An 18479-nucleotide genomic window follows, 5' to 3' on the forward strand; every position below is an offset into this window, starting at 1 on the left:
CGGCCAGTTGTGCAGATATCTCAAAAACGATAGGAGCTTTCTATCATGTCTGAAAGTGACGCAATGTTCAACGAGCGAGATCGGAGATGCGCCGCTGTAAAACTCATGCTCTCTACCGATTCAAGTTGTGACACTAGTACCCTCAAAATGAAAATCCAGATTGCTCAAGGCTTGAGGGCACAGCTCAATGAAGTTCCCGGTCATGGTTATTTTATTGGGTGTGGTTTCAAGTGAGGTCCACATCATCTAACCTCACGTCTAAAACTTTTGATCGAGGCGACGGATTTTCACAAGATTAGTATTGTTTGGAAGCTCGACCCTTCAGACGACCCTTCAGACGACAAATACCGAAAAATTGGTTTAAAAACATTAATTTATTCACCCTCAACTGAGTAACTTTTCTACAGGGAAGGGTCGCTTTTTTCGCCGATATTTTCGAATGTCATTCCCTCTTTTCGATTTTCTAGCCTTAATTTAAACCTACGTCACTTCCGGTTTGGCGGTTGTCTTAACAGCAAAGACGTCACGTTTTTTCACGTTCTTTTCCTTCTTCGCGGTACGGGTTCGAGCCTGCCTTCCTACTACCACATGTTTTTTGCTCAACATACACCTCTAAACACCCGGGCAACGCCGGGCTGAAATGCTAGTATATATATATATATATATCTATAATATAAAGCTAAACGTCTGTGTGTGTGTGTGTCTGATCACAGAAAGGTTGCTATATCGCTGACTATTTAAAAAAAATACTGATTACATATAATGATAGAAGATGTATCGATGATCAGGAATGCGTATGATCGATCTGACAGAACGGTGGTTCATAAAAATTGTGGGGTCTGCGTTCGCGCCTAGCCTTCAAAGTATGGAAATAAAAAATGAAAAAAAAACGCATACAAGGGTTTATGATATAGTTGTTGTTGTGTCTGCACAAATAATTAATAAGAACACGAAAGTAAAGGTGTACAATAATATATTAGGAAGAAAAGTTATATACATATTTACATGTCTTCAGATATACTTCAGTTGGAGATATTCCGGCAGGTGGCGTGTTGCATGTCTTACTGGAGGCAACATAGACGTCTTGCCTATTTGGCGGTCGTTGCCGAACTCCCTCGGTATTGGTGATTGATACTTTTATATATCTCACCCACCCGCCTATGTTAGTGGGTGTCTCCACAACACCCCCCTCCCAAGATTTGAAGTCGTGTAGATTTCAATATCTTTTCCTCTTGGGGTTCATTATAATTGGTTCTGTAAACTTTCTTTTCCTTCTCGATCTTCTCGGTTCGGGCATGGTTTGTGGTGGTGATATCAAACGCTTCGTATAGTATATCAATTGGATCTTCCTTTTCATCAGGTTTGTCATGTTCGTTGTCTTTTATATGACGTTTTCTCAATTGATTTTGATGTCTTTTGTGTATCCCTTTTGGACCGTTTATCATGTAGACCAAGTTACCGATAAGTTTATCTACGGTACCAAACTCCCAATATGAAATATTATTTTTCATACATTTAAAATATACACGATCACCAGGTTTAAACCTTTTACATGATGTGTGCGTACTTTGATGGACAATTGCTTGCTTTGGTATTAATTTATCAAATGGTGATTTTATTTTTCTAGCAAACATTAATTCTGCTGGCGATAATTTCGACGGTGTATTTGGGTTCTTAGTTATCCTGTATATTTGCAGGAATTGTTGTCATGCTTTATCCGTCGGGGTCCCTATTGATATTTTTTAGTGCACGTTTTATCGTGTCAACGAACCTTTCCGCTAATCCATTTGATCTAGCATGGAACGGTGGTGTAGTTATATGTTTTATCTGAAAAGTGTCACAAAAGTCCTTGAAATCAGTTGATGTAAATTGTGTTCTGTTATCTGTGACTATAATGTCTGGCACACCAAAGCGTGCAAATATTTCATGCAGAAAACTTATTGAGTTATTTGTCGTCGGGTTCTTGAAACGCTTTACTTCAGGCCATCTGGAAAAACTATCTACTACGATTAGTTAGTATTGTCCTTCGGTCGGTCCAGCAAAGTCTATATGAATGCGTGACCATGGATGGTCAGTTTTTTCCAAGGTTTATGGACTATCCCTGGTGCCTTAGCGGCTAACGCACAACCTTTACACTTGTTTACTGTTAGTGCAATATCCACATCCATGTACGCCAGTAAACGTAACTCCGCATCCTTCATCCTATTTATACCCGGGTGTCCTGTATGAAAATCACGTAAGATTTTTTTCTGCAACGTTTTCGGGATACCTTCTCTTTCACTATATAATAAAACATCATTGCATACGGAAAATATGCTTTGCGTTTTTTCATCATTTCCCCTATTTTTTTCTTTGTCTGTGATGACATCGTCATTTTCAGCCTCCCTTTTTATATCGGTAAACGTGACTGGTAATTATTTTATTATATTCGCCACCATGTTTTTTTCCTCATAATTGGAACGTAAAGCTGCAATAACTGACTCCTCAAGGGTTTCCTCCATTTTCGGTATAAGCCTTGACAGGCCATCCGCATGACCTATTTTTTCGAATCCAGATGTTTTATTTGAAAGTCATAATTTAGCAAGATCGTACCACCAACAGAGTAGGCGATTTGCCGTATATACTGGTAACCCCTTTTTTGAGCCGAAGATTTTCACTAGAGGCTTGTGATTGGTTTTCAGTATAAAGTGTTTCCCGTACAGGTAACGGTGGAATTTCGTCACCGCGAAAATAATGCTTAACCCCTCTTTTTCTATTTGAGAGTACGCTTTTTCTGCCGGAAGTAGTGTCCTTGAGGCGTGAGCTATAGGTGTCTTCGATCCATCTGGCAGGATATGCTGCATACATGCTCCTATACCATACGAGCTCGCGTCACTGGAACACTTATTTCTAATTTTGGGTCGTAATAGGTTAAAAATAGATCGGACGTCAGCGTCTTTTTAATTTTCTCAAATGCATCTTGTCCATATCCATGGTGTTTCTTTCTTTAATAGCTCATTAAGCGGAGCTCTTAGGTCGTGCATTCCTTTGATACATACTTGGTAGTAGTTTACGAGACCTAAGAAGCTCTGTAGAGTCGTCACGTTATGTGGTGCCGGCATGTTTTAATTGCTGTCGATCTTTCCGGGTCTGGGCGCCGACCGTCTTTATTTATTATTTACCCTAAATATTTGATTTCATCTAAACAATTTGTTTTCTTTCACATTAAATACGTATTCGTTTATTCTTGTGAATACTTATTTTCGATGCTCTTGGTGTTCCCTTATGGACGCGCTCCTGATGATTATGTCATCCAGGTATGCACAAGCACAATCTATTCAGTTCAGCATTGTATACATTGCTTGTTGGAAAATCGCCGGCGCGTCTTTGATCTCGAAGGGTAGACGGTTGTACTTGAACAACCCTTTGTGCGTGTTAATGCGTAATATCTTTGAGCATTCTTCTTCCATCGGAATTTGTAAATAGGCGCCGGACAAATCTATTTTTGAAAAAATTTTGCCACCATTTAGTCTGGTAAATATCTACTCAGGGCTTGGTAAAGGGTAGTGGTGGTCTTTTAATTTATCTTTTAGGTCCCTAGAAAAGTCTGCACAGATTCGAATTTGTTCCGACTTTTTTTTTACATACACCGTAAGGGCTGCCCAGACGCTAGTTTCGATTTTCGATAAGATGCCTGTTTTTTCGAATCTATCTAGCTCGCTATTCATTTTGTTTAAACCAGCGAACGGTACGTTCCGTTTTTTCTTAAACACTGGTGTTGCATTCTTTTTTAGCCTTAATTTTATTGCATCTTCCCAGTAAATATTTCTGGGAATTTCTTTTTTAGATCGTTTTTACTATTTCCTGATGTTGTGGTGCAACTGGTTATTTTTCTACAAAAAGCGTTCATTGCTTTATCCCAAATATTGAATTTTTCAATCCAGTCAATTCTCAGTAAGTTCTCGCTTTCTTTACTTACGAAGATTTTCAATTTCTTCGTCGTGCCATTTAAATTAATGGGCAGGATGACCTCTCCTTCGAATTTTATTTCGTCTCCTGTCACTGTTCGTGCACCTTTACTTGACTTTTAAAGAATTTGTTTATCCAGCTTTTTCCAAGTGTTGGCGTTTATTAACGACAAATCCGATCCAGAGTCAAGCTGAAATTTCACTTGTTTGTCGAAAATATTTACTGACACAAATTTTCGTAAATTATTTTTCCCTTTGTCGTTTGTTCTCATTTGGTGTACTCTATTTTTTGTTCTGCAGTAAACACTCTTATGTCCAACTTTATCGCAATTGTAGCCCCTGATATTTTTGTAAGGACGATTCTTTTCCAAATGTTTTCATCACATCTTCTGCAATTATTACCTGATACTGTCTTTTTATAATTCCTTTGATTATTATCGCAATTTCGTTTTCTGTAGTTATTATATTGCCTATTATCGCAATTTCGTTTTCTGTAGTTATTATAACTTGAGTATTTATAATTTGAGTATTTTTTGAATTTTGCCTAGTCTCCAAATTTCTTTGTCCTGAGTTTCTGACGGGGTTTTTAATCTTCCTAATGTACGCCACTCCTGCTTCTTCTATATCCCTGGAATTTTTTTTTAGTGATACTGCCCTTTGGCAATCTTCTGCTAATTTCTGTAATGCCAGACCTTGTTCTGTCTCTAATTTTGAGAGAAAGCGTATTCGGATCTCTGATTTTTTAAGATTAAGCATTTGAAATCGTCCACAGTGAGTTCCGATAATTTGAAGTTGTCGCAGTTTTTGTTTACTACTGACGCGTATGTCAGGTAGTCCTGCTCATCAGTTTTCTTAAGATTCATACATGACCATCTCTTGTGGAAAAGAGACATGTTCGATCCGAATAACTCCATTTAGAAGCTTTACGGTCTCAGCGAAATCTAACTGATTCGGTCTCCTTGGCAATATGGAATCAACAAATTTGCAATGTTCACTGGTACCAAGCTTTCGAAGTAATAAACATAGTTTCTTTCCATTTGGCCAGTTTTCGCAGTCTGTTTCGAAAATATCTTCATACCTCTTGAAGTATGCCTCAAAACTTTTATCCTCTTCCGGTACGTATGTGAACACATCTATGCAATTAACAATTGTGTTGGAGAAGGTTGTATTACTTTCTTGTATGGAATTAGCTGTTAATCTTTCTAATAGTTCTTTCTGTTCAAGTTGCATCTGCGCGAACCTTCCTGCCTTTCTAGGCATTTTATGAGTCGTTCATTTTGTCTTTCGTCTCTTTCTGCGTATAGCGCTTGCTGTTCTTTTTGTAGGATCTGCTGATCCTGTATGAACTGTGTCATTATTTTAGCAAATTCTTCCATCTTGTTTTTTTTTCCAAGATTAGAAAAATCAGTCTATTTTACTAATTCATTTTTTACACTAACTACGAACAACCGTTTTTAGGTTCGCATTTTTGTGTCAACCGAATTCTATCGATATATTAATTTTTCTTTGTCCCTTTTTCTATTGAGGGATAAAAAAGTATTTTATTATCTTCTTTTAATCCTTTCTTGGTACAGCTGAAAAAATATCACTTTTCTCCTTCAAGACAATTTGCATGAATTGGTTCTCGGTGTACTAGCGAAAACACCTTTTTTTCTTTAACTTTCGTAGTCACTTTGAAATGGTCACTTTTCTCCTTCAAGAAAATTTGCATAATTCAGTTCACGGTGTACTAGCTAAAACACCTTTTCTCTTTGACTTTCGTAGTCACTTTGAAATGGTCACTTTTCTCCTTCAAGACATTTTGCATAATTTAGTTCACGGTGTACTAGCGAAAACACATTTTTTTCTTTGACTTCCGTAGTCACTTTGAGATGGTTATTGGTATTTTGCTAGCGAAAACACCTTTTATTTCTTTGTTTTTTTTTCGACCGTGATAACTTTCCGTGTAAATTATTTTTCGAATACTGTTGCTAAAAGTGAATTCTCGAGTAAATCTTTTTCAAAATCCTCGATGTTACTGTTGTGTTCAACAGTAGTTTTTTTTTTTTCGAATACGTTTTTTTTTCAATATTTCTCGAGTAAGTATTTTTCGTACACCACTGTTGAGTTTAGTAGTGGATTTTTCCGCGTAAGTCTTTTTTTCGAATTCTCGAGGCCACTGTTGTATTTAATAGTGGATTTTATCCTGCATAAATCTTTTTTTTTTCGAATTCTTGACGCCACTGTTGTGTTTAATAGTGGATTTTATCCTGCGTAAGTCTTTTTTCGAATTCTTGACGCCACTGTTGTGTTTTAATAGTGGATTTTATCCCGCGTAAGTCTTTTTTTCGAATTCTGGTCGCCACTGTTGTGTCAGCACAAATAATTAACAAGACCACGGAAAGTAAAGGTATACAATAATATATTAGAAAGAAAAGTTATATACATATCTACATGTCTTCAGATATACTTCAGTTGGAGATATTCCGGCAGGTGGCGTGTTGCATGTATTACTGGAGGTAACATAGGCGTCTTGCCTATTTGGCGATCGTATTGGTGATTGATACCTTTATATATTTCACTCACCCACCTATGTTAATTAGTGAGCGTCTCCACAACAGATGTACATAAGAATACTTTGATAAGTATGTTTCAACTTAAATAGGGATGGTATCATAAAATTGTGGGGTCTGCATTCGCGCCTGTACTGCATGGAAATATGGCACAAACTTTAATAAAGACTTTTCATATCTATTTGACTAAGTATACTTTGATATTTATGTTTCAATTTGAGGAAATATGTTATAATAAAATTATTGGGTGTTCGTTCGCGCCTGACCTCCGTAGAATATAAATATGTCACAAAATTTAACAAGGTTTTTAAAAAGAGATGAGAGTCCACCTAACTTTTATCTTAATTCACGTTAGCTTTTATTTATTTGAGCTGAATCATATTGTGTCGAATAAATATACCTCATAAATTTACGTTCTTATTAAAGTGAAAGCAAAAAAAGAAAAAAGTCGGAACTTTAGACAATTCTCGACACAAATTTTACATAAGTCTTTTTTTTCTTCTCCACTTGCACGTGGAACTATTTTGAAAATAGATAAATAGATAAATAATAAAAAATAAGAACGTTACTTGTTATCCTATCTAAAGAAGGAAAAAATCCTGCTCACGTGATTACGTGTCTTTTTAAAAACATTTACATAACCTTTTTTATTTTATTTTTAAGCTTTTATTTGTTAGTGTACTAGAAGGAATTCAGTTGATTACAACCCTTTCTGTGTGTTCTTTACATTACAATAGTACAACCCTGAATCCGACGGCGCAATACTACACCGTTCAATGCTGTAAAACTGAAACGAAGCTGTTCTGCTTTAAAAGGGCGCCATTTTCTTCTTATTCATATTTATATCGATTCCTTGCTTTAAAAAACTTAAGTAATTACGTGTTTATTTTTTTAATACCCCCTTTTGTCTGTGTCGGATTTATTTTATTTTTATATTTCTAAGTATAGCTTCACTATTTTTCAAAACTGTTTTTGTTTCTTTGTTTTTCGATATTTCGTCGATATTATTTAGTAAGAGTGTCTAGCAGAAAAACCAACAAATGACTACCCGAAAAATAAATATACAAGAAATAAATGTTACCATAATCAATAAAAGTTCAGTTCATGTTTTTATTTTGTTTTGAGATAGTTTTTAATTCTCTTTACTTGAAATAATTTCAGCGAACCGAAATTAAAACGAAATTTGAGGCGATAACTACTTAAATGAATTTTTATATAAACTACACATTCCATAATCGAATATTCCTCAAGCACAAAATAACGGAAAACATTAAAATATGTTTATAAATATTCCTTACGTTGACAGAACTCTCTTAAATTGTTAACACAGAATGCTCAGATGCCCCTCCTTCTAGTTGAAAACGGGGCTCTCCATTTCAAAGTCGCTGCCATTTTGATTTTTTTTAACCGGTTCGTGAATTTAAACAGAATTCTTTTTCAAAACTACTTAAAAATACCAACCAATGAACTTTTCTACCATAAAAGTAACTTTTATTGACTATGGTAACATTTATTTCTTGTATATTTATATTATTATACATATAACATGTTCTCTTTGTAAGGAAACATCATTTTGTTGGTCATTCTTGGCTACGAATGGAAACAAAGTTGATATAAAAAATATATTTTCGCGAAAATTATCTTTACTTTCATCATATTTTGCTTATTGTAAAATTTTTGAGTATCAAAACCTATCTCTTTACAACCCCCTCCTTTTCATAACCTATCATACTTTCATCAATCACAGGCTGTTTTTGAACCCCGTAAATGACGGGTACTTCTGCTAGTGCGTATATATTTTTATTTAACACATTTTGCCTACCAAACTCCTCCTAGAGTTTTTGGTCTACAGACATGAAACTTCATATATAAGGTATTTGAATCCATGCGAAACTTTATATTTGGGTTTTAGCCCGGAAAAATCGGTGCAAAATGTGAAAATTGAAAAAAATGAAAATTGCCAGGTGAAGGTCGAACGCTGGCATTACGAATGCATAACGTAGTAGCTATTGGTTCATGTTTTAATTTTAAGCCTTTCAGTAAACATATATGCATAGCCCAGTCATTGACGGCAGAGGCATTAACGGCAGAGGCAAAATAAATCGAGAGCTGAACGTTTTGGTTTCGATTCTCGGTGGTGGCGCACGAATCTTTTTTATATACTCTTTATATATTGCATCCAATCTATCTATAAAATTAAAAATGTCTGTCTGTCTTTTCTCTATGGAAGTTAAGGAATAACTATTATACAGATAAGCATTACTTTACATGTTCAAACTTTTTAATATATATATGGTCACATAACCTTATGAACAGTACATAGAGCCTGAGCAAAGCCGGGCGGAACTCCTAGTCTATCTATCTATCTATCTATCTATTTATCTATCTATACTCCTATCAATTCGTTTTTCTTTTGTGTTTATTGATATTCATATTAAAACCCCTCTTTTCTATTTATTTAATGTATTTATTTGCTTCCCCACCAAAGCAAATTAGGCACAAGGCCGATTTTTATGTGGGGTAAAAACCAGCTCCCCTAAAAGTAGGCAAAAAGGGGGCACTCTGGTTACCAAAAATAATAATTGTCCCATTATAGAGGGTTTCCTCTTCATTGACTGGTACAAATTATCTTAAGTGCAGCATCTGCAGAACAGATACTACACTTTGAGATATTAAATCCTTTATTCATGTTAAAAATACATTGAAAATCAACAATGAACAAAAAACTTAGGCACATGGTCAACTCAAAAGGGGGTTGTGGGGGTCGTTGGTCATCCTTGTCACTCCAGAACTAAACAAAATCAAAAGTTTCTTCCAGCTAGTATCTTCTTTCACCATAATACCGCATTCACCCTTTCATACTGGGGGACGTCCTACTTAACTCCCATTTTTTAAAAAACATTTTTATTGAGGTGCAAAACCGAAAAAAGATAACAATAAAAATGGTACAATAATTCATTTGTGTCGAGTGCGGGGGGGGGCGAAGGCCAAGAACAACAGAAAAAAGGCAACCCTCTTTTCTATTTATTTAATGTATTTATTTGCTTCGCCACCAAAGCAAATAAGGCACAAGGCCGTTTTTAATGTGGGGTAAAAACCAGCTCCCCTAAAAGTAGGCAAAAAGGGGGCACTCTGGTTACCAAAAATAATAATTGTCCCAGTATTGAGAGTTTCCCCTCCATTGACTGGTACAAATTATCTTAATTGCAGCATCTGCAGAAAGATATTACACTTTGATCCCGGCCCAAAGTTCAACGATTTGACCTTTGAGAACTCTATCAAACTCCTTCGATAATTTTGGGTCTAAACATTTGAAATTTTAGATATAGGTTTCTTGAATATGGATCTAACTTAATAACTTGATTTGAGCCCAAAACCTTAAATCTTAAGGGGTCATAATATGGGTCATAGTTAAAAATAACCCTTTTTTATTGTTTTTGCTCAGCATACACCTCCAAACACCCGGGCAACGCCGGGATGAAATGCTAGTATATCTAAAAAAGTGAACGTGTCTGTGTATCTGTCTGTATGTCTCTCTGTGTGTCTGTGTGTGTACATTTCCCTACGCAATAACTCTGTCAATTTTCAGTCTACAGACTTGAAATTTGATATACAGGGTACTGAGATTTGGGAAAATCTATGTCATCGGTTTTCGACCAGAAATTTGACTGTTAAGGGGTCAAAATTCAACGTTTTGTCCTTTGAGAACTCTACCTAACTCCTTCAACAATTTTGGGTCGAAACACTTGAACTTTTGATATAGATTTTGGGTCGAAACACTTGAACTTTGATATAGATTCCTTGGACATGGATCGAACTTAATAACTTGATTTGAGCCTAAAACAATAAATATTAAGGGGTCATTATAGGGGTCAAAGTTAAAATAATTGACTGTTTATTTTGTGTTTTGTTTGTTTGCTCAGCATACACCTCCAAACCACCGAGCAACGCCGGGCACCCATTCTATAAAAGTAGAAAGTGTCTTTGTGTGTATGTGTGTCTGTCGGTGTACATTTCCCTACGCAATAACTCCGCTGATTTTCAGTCTAAAGACTCAAAATTTGTATACAGGGTATGGAGATTTGGGAAAATCTTTGTAATCTATTTTCGGCTAGAAATTTGGCTGTTAAGCGGTCAAAGTTCAACGATTTGACCTTTGCGAACTCTACCAAACTCCTCCGACAATTTTGAGTCTAAACACTTGAAATTTTAGATATAGGTTCCTTGGACATGAAGCTAACTTAATAACTTGATTTGAAACAAAAACAATAAATGTTAAGAGGTCATAATAGGAGTCTAATTTTTTTAAAAATTACCGCTTCGATCTCTACTAAATTACTCAGAAAATTTCTGGTCTAAGCATTTGGAATCATACATAAAGTGTATTCAGGGATAGGGCAAAATTTTTGATCGGTTTGGGTCGAAAATTTATGTTCCCAATATATAAATATATGTGTGCATGTATGTTTGCATAAAAGTTCTACAGAGGTCACAGATTTTTGCAAAATCAGTATCGTTTCGACCCTTCAGAAGACAAATACCAAAAAATTGGCTAAAAACATTAATATCTTCACCTTCAACTGGGCGCTTTTCTACAAGGAGTGGTTACTTTTTTTCGCCGATATTTTCGAAAGTCACTCTCTCCTTTCGATTGTCTAGCTTTAATTAAAACCTTCGCCCTTTTCAGTTTGACGGTGGTCATAACAGCAAAGACGCCACATTCTGTTCATCTTCTTTTCCCCCTTCGCAGTACGGGTACGAGCCTGCCTTCCGACTACTACATTTTTTTTTCTCAACATACACCTCCAAACACCCGGGTAACGCCGGGCTGAATATGTATAAAAGTGAAAGTATCTGTCTATCTGTGTGTTTGTTTGGGTGTGTGCCTGTCTGTCTGTGTGCATTTCCCTACGCAATAACTCTGTCAATTTTCAGTCTACAGACTCAAAATTTGATATACATGGAATATAGATTTGGGAAAACCGTTGTAATCCATTTTCGAACAGAAATTTTGCTATTAAATTTTTACCTTTGAGAACGCTACGAAAATTATCCTCCGATAATTTTTGGTCTAAACACTTGAAATTTTAGATATAGGTTCCTTGAACATGGAGCTAATTAACAACTTGATTTAACCCCAAAACAATACATAATAGGGGTCAAAGTTAAACTTTTTTTTACCGCTTTGGTCTCTACAAAATTACTCAAACAATTTCTGGCCTAAACATATGAAATCATACATTAAAGGTATTCAGAGATAGGGCAAGATTTTTAATCGGTTTGGGTCGAAAATTTGAGCTACCAATATATAAATGTATGTATGTATGTATGTTTGCATATCTGCCTGTAACTTTCGACAGATGCGACATATTTTCACAAGATCAGTATCGTTTGAAGCTCGACCCTTCAGACAATAAATACCTAAAAATTGGCTAAAAACATTAATATCTTCACCTGGGCACCTGGGAACTTTTCTACAGGGAGTGGTCGCTTTTTTCGCCGATATTTTCGAAAGTCATCCTCTCCTTTCGATTGTCTAGCATTAATTTAAACCAACGTCACTTCCGGCTTGGCGGTGGTCGTAACAGCAAAGACATCACGTTTTTCCCCCGTTCTTTTCCTCCTTCGCGGTACGGGTTCGAGCCGGCCTTTATACTACCACTTTGTTTGCTCAACACAAACCTCCAAAAACGCGGGCAACGCCGGACACCCATGCTAGTATATCTGTAAAAGTGAAAGTGCCTGCCTGTCTGTGTGCCTGTTCGTCTGTGTACATTTCCCTACACAATATCTCTGTCAATTTTCAGTCTACAGACTCGAAATTTGATATACAGCGTATCGAGATTTGGGAATTTTTGTAATCCATTTGCACACAGAAACTTGGCTGTTAAGGGGTCAAAATTTAGCAGTTTGACCCTTGAGAACGCTACCAAACTCCTCCGACAATTTTGGGTCTAAACACTTGAAATTTTATATATCTATATCTATATATATATATCTATATTTATCAACAGCAGACATGCTAACGGCTATATAACATAGGATTAGTGAATCTCTTGACAAAGGTGTCCTTGCCAGGGCAATTGATCTTGACATATCAAAGGCGGTCGATAAGGTATGTCATAAGGGCCTACTTCACAAGATTTCCAGCGACGGTATTACTGGAAATGTTTTCTCAATCATTAAATCATTTCTCTCTGATAGGTTCATAAGAGTAGTGATTGATGGGAAAAATCAGATGCCCACAGTATTAATGCTGGATCCTCCATCTTGGGCCCAACTCTCTTGCTGATCTACGTCAATGATCTCCCAAAACACATACTTAAATCATTCGTTGACATCTATGCTGATGACACGACCATCTATGGCAACACATCAAAGGCCGTAAATGAAAAAGTTCTCTCTAATTCTCTCTCCTCTGATCTTGAGCACGTGGTACAATGGGGGAATAGGTGGCTGGTCACTTTTAATGCATCCAAAACCAAGCTTTTATCTTTAAATCATCAACGCTCTGATCCCCATCTGGCATCAATTGAAATGGATGGCTCTCGTCTTGGAGAGGCTCCATGTTTTGACGAGCTTCTGGGTTTGACTTTTACTCCTGATCTGAAATGGAACACATACATCAAATCTGTTGCCAGGGACGCTGGGAAAATGGTGGGATCCTTCTACCGCTCCAGAAGATATCTCACTACTGATGCAATTCTCTATCTGTATAAAAACCAAGTACGTCCAAGGATGGAGTACTGCTGTCACATCTGGGCAGGAGCTGCTAAAAACAGCCTATCCTGCCTTGACAGAGTACAAAATAGACTTCGTGGCTTAGTGGGTGATGCCCTTTTCTCTTCCTTGCAACTTCTCTCCCACAGAAGAGACGTTGCGAGCCTATCCTTGTTTTATCGTTATTTCCATGGCAGGTGCTCGTCTGAGCTCCAATCCCTCGCTTCCCTCGCTAATCTTTCACGAGAAACACCCGTCTGGCTGAAACGACTGTCAATAATTTTCCCCACTCTTTATCTGTGCCTAAATCCAAACGTTGATTCCATGAGCAAAGCTTCTTTGTTAGAACTGCACGCCAGTGGAACTCTCTGCCGCTTGCCTGTTTCCTACCTGACTACAACTTGGACGTATTCAAGTCCAACATAAACAAACTCCTGACAAACCGCCCCCTTAAGTAAGACACTCTATCAAAACCCCCAATACTAATGATTACTTCAATACTATCTCATTGATTACTGTGCACGCAATAACCCTTATCCCTGAGTGACCTTCGGGCCTTGATAAGTGGTGATTCCCAGGTAAAAAGAAAATATAGGTTCCTTGGATATGGATCTAACTTAATAACTTTATTTGAGCCCAAAACCATAAATGTTAAGGTGTCATATTAGGGGCCAAAGTTAAAAAAAAAAATTACCGCTGCGGTATCTAACAAATTACTTAGACAATTTCTGGTCTAAATATTTGAAATTTTACATCAGTATCGTTTTGAAGCTCGACCCTCCAGGCGACAAATACCTAAAAATTGGCTAAAATAATTAATATCTTTACCTTCAACTGGGAAATTTTCTACAGGGAGGGGTCGCTTTTTTCGCCGATATTGTCGAAAGTCGCCCCCCTTTTCTATTGTCTAGCCTTAATTGAAACCTACGGTTCTTCCGGTTTGGCGGTGGTCGTAACAGCAAAGACGCCACTTTTTTTCCTCGTTCTTTTCCTCCTCCGCTGTACGGGTTCGAGCCTTCCTTCCTACTACCAGTTTTTTTCTTTTTGCTCAGCATACACCTTCAAACACCCGGGCAACGCCGGTTTGAAGTGCTAGTAAAGACAAAACTGGAAAATGGAAGACAAAACAGAGGAAGCAGAGTAAGAAATAAAAGAAAAGGGAAAAAAATAAGAACAGAAAAATGTATAGCAAAAACCGAAAGAAAACCACAAATAAAAAGGATGGAAGAAATTACAATCGAAAAGAAACAGAGGACGAGAAAAAAAAACGAAATAGAGGAGATAAAAAAAAAATCTCAGCTCGAGTATTTTTTTTTTTATGTACAAAAAACCCCATAATACTCGCATTCACATGCTTCAGTTTATTTCCGTGTTTTTACTTTTTTTAAAAAGAGTTTAAATTTGCGTTTAATACCTACGGTATTTCGGTTTATATAAAAAAAAGATTTTCACATTAATTTAAGTACAGTATTTATGCATATTTTCTGACCAGGCAACGCCGGGCATGCTGCTTATATTGCAGCGAAATACGGACAAAAGGGGGAAAAATGATAGACTGAATATGAAACAGAAAAGAAGGACATATTTGAAAAAAAGAAAAACATAGAAAAAAAGAAAAACATAGAAAAAAAGAAAAACATAGAAAAAAGAAAAAACACAGAAAACAAGAAGAAAACAAAGGAAAGAAAAAAATGAAAGAATTAAGCAAAAATTAAGAAACGAAGAAATATAGAACAGAACGAAAAAACATAAGAAAAAAAGAAGAAAATAAAGGAGATGGAAATCAAAAAGAAAAAAAAACACCAAAAAAACACAAAAGAACGGAAAAATAAAGAAAACAAAAACGTAAATACAAAAAAAAACATAAGAAAAAAAGAAGAAAATAAAGGAGATGGAAATCAAAAAGAAAAAAAAACACCAAAAAACACAAAAGAACGGAAAAATAAAGAAAACAAAAACGTGAATACAAAAAAATAACCCTGATAGGCTGAAAATAAAAGACAAAAAGGATGACATTTGAAAAAAGAAAAGAAATTGGGATAAGAAAGCAGTGGAGAATGGAACAAGAAGAAAGAAAAAGAAAGAAAGATGAAAGAATTATATATCATTTTTATTCATTTATATTTTTTATTTATATTTTATTTTTTGTATTTATCTAGTTATTCCCATTTTCATAGTTGTTGTGATCCCATCACGTTTTTGGCCACAAAATCCTCTGGGTGGCTTTGGGTAGGATTGAAACCGCTTTCTTCAGACAATGCTCAGTTGAAACGGTAGAGAGTCAACGTCTTTATCAATTGTGGCACGAAAAATACACAGTAAAAGTTAAATAGAGAAATGAAAGAAAATAAACGAAGATAAAAAATGAAAATAGAAAACAAAAGTAAAAATGATTTTGGTTTGGTTTGGTTGTTTTACGGCATATCAAACCTTTTCTAGTTATTTAATGCCGAATCCAGTTATTTTTGAAATAGTTATTTCGTAGAAGGTTTTTAGTTTATAATTAGTTTTTCGTATTTTCAATTGATAGTTTGTAGTGTTTGGTTTTGTTATTTTATAGTGGATTTTATCGTTTTTGTTCTCTGTCCTGCAGAACATGAACGAGTTCTGCAATGGGAGAGGATAAAAAGGGTTACAGTATGTTTGGTACATTTGGTTAGGAAAGCAGTCAGGGGGTGGTGGAGACAGAAAGTAAAAAGGGAATGGGAAGAAGAAAAAGTGGGAAAAGGTGGGTTGTTGGTGTTATTATTGGTTTTGTAGAACATAATTAAGTTTTGTAAAAGGAAGTAGAAAAGCAAAAACCATCAAGGATGTATTTCGGCTCAGGAAGCTGATATCTTCAGACAGCCTAATCTGGTAGTACCAGAAGTAAAAAAGGAATAAGAAATCAACGAAATGGTTTGGTTTGGTTGGTTGTTTATGTTTTACGGCATATCAACCTTTTTCAGGTTATTTAATGCCGAATCTAGTTATTTTGAGGAACGATTTTTAATGAGGTATATATATATATATATTTAAGTCGGATTCTATTTAACCCATAGTTGGGACCCTAAGAGGTACTAACACTCCGGGTCAGAGTTGAACTGGGAGCAATGGTAATTAAAGGGTGGCTCCACACTCTCGAAGGCCCGCAAGCTGGGGCCTCACCATCGTGTTATATATAGGTTTTCTTAAAAGTGAGTCTTAGTAGAGTCTTATTAAAAGGATGTTATTGAAAGACTTAGAGAGAGTCTTATTGAGAGTTTAAGATGTTGTAAGAGAGATTGTTCCTGTTATGACGCGATTCATATTTATAAAATGTTCATACTTAGAAGTGTTGATATGAGATGTAGAGTTCACATTGTCGATATGAGATGTGTATGTAAAGACATTTTAAACCACATGATATACAAGACATATAATAACAATTTTCACTTTACCTTTTGGTAGAATTACAACACAAAGACGACGTTTATAAAAACACATGATGGGTTTATTTCTTCTCCAGACCGGTCGTGTTTTTCTGAGTCAAGAATTCCAAGCTTTACATAGTAAGTTTCAAAAGTGACCGTCTCGCTTCTAGACGTTCGAATCCCAACTGCAGACTATTGTCTGTCGTCCTCAAACTCCCTCTGACTCTCCCTCAGTTTCTCCGACTCTCGCTTAACTCTAAAGTTTCTAACTATATCGAGAACTTCCCATTTTCCATAACGTCATGCACATGTTAAAACATGTGTCTTCTTTCCCGTGTTCTGGAAATGCGTGTCCAAAACTTTTTCCTTTGTTTACAAAAGGAATTTTAACCTATATTCCCAGTAACCTATTTTTCCAATATGTTAAAAACATGTATATTAAATTATCCTATAGTTGCATTCCTCAATTGAATTTTTCATAACAGAATTGACAACGCACATTCTTTTCTTGAAACTATTTTATCTCTAAGCTAAACAATGGTTTGTTTTCACATTTCATTGCTAATTCTCTCTCGTAATCTATTTCTAAACCTAAATTACGAGGTTCGAATTTCGTCTATGCTATTTCATTTTAACTAACTCTCTTTATTTTTATACTTACATGAAAAGGGGACAGCCCTTATCATATAACAATCGGATATAGTTTTAGGTACTATCCAGGACTCAACGAAATGTAAACAAAATGCGGAAAAAATGACACGAAAAAAAAAAGAAACGAAAGAAAGGAATGAAAAAAAGGCAGAAAGGATGACATATCTGAAAACGAAAAAAGAAAAAAAAGATAAGAAAAGCAAGCGATGTTGAATAAAATAGAAAAAAAGGAAAAAGAAGGAAAAAGATGCAAGAAATATGTATTATTTTATGGGAATCCTATGAGATGAGTAATTTGTATACTTCTTCATCAATTTGCAGACTGATATCCTCATCTCCATAGTTGTTGCTTTACTGCATTTCGGCCAACTCATCGTCTGGCCTTCATCAGGTGATTAACCCCGACGGTGTAAGAATGCTGAATCCTATAACTGTATCTTGCCGTCCATAGTTGTAGTTTTTGTTGTTGTTGTTATCTCATCACGTTTTGGGCCAACTAATTATTCTTGTCTGCTCTGGGTACGATTGAAACCGCTATGGCCAGACAATGCTCACTTGGACCCGTAGAGACTTAACGCCTCTATCCACAAAATGAAGGAGAGACACACGACATATTTGTAAAACAAAAAAGAAGAAAAAAAAGAGTAAGATAAGCAAGCAGCGATGAATGAATCAGGAAAGACAAAGAAAACAAAGGAAAGAAAAAATGAAAGAATTAAGCAAAAATGATGGAAAAAAAAGAAAAAATAGTAAGCGATAACGTAGGAAGCAAAAAAAAAAAAAATGATTAAAAAATTAGCAAAAAGCTAAAAAAAAAAAGAAGAAAATCACCCTTCCCAAAAAAGAAAAAAAAAGAAAATAAGATGACGATTATTAAAGAAAAATTGAAACACACACACACACACACACACACACACACACACACACACACACACACACACACACACACAGGTAAAAGAATATAAAAAAGTACAAAAAATATCACTATTAAAATATTTCATTAAAAAAAAACATTTAAAAACGAATCGAAAAAATAAAATGACCCACTTTCCAATGATTTAATCAATAATTTTGTTTTCTTACCCTGATTGATTTTTCATTCGCCTTAGGATCGATCTCACCTTTTCTTGCGCAGAATTTTGTTAGGTGCGTCCTCAAAGTTAATAGAAAAGCTCTGTCTGTCTCTCGGTCACTGGATCTGGTAGACTTGTGTTTGA

Source organism: Euprymna scolopes, chromosome 30 (genome assembly GCF_053919585.1).
Source record: "Euprymna scolopes isolate OS-2025 chromosome 30, ASM5391958v1, whole genome shotgun sequence".
Taxonomy (NCBI): Eukaryota; Metazoa; Mollusca; class Cephalopoda; order Sepiida; family Sepiolidae; genus Euprymna; species Euprymna scolopes.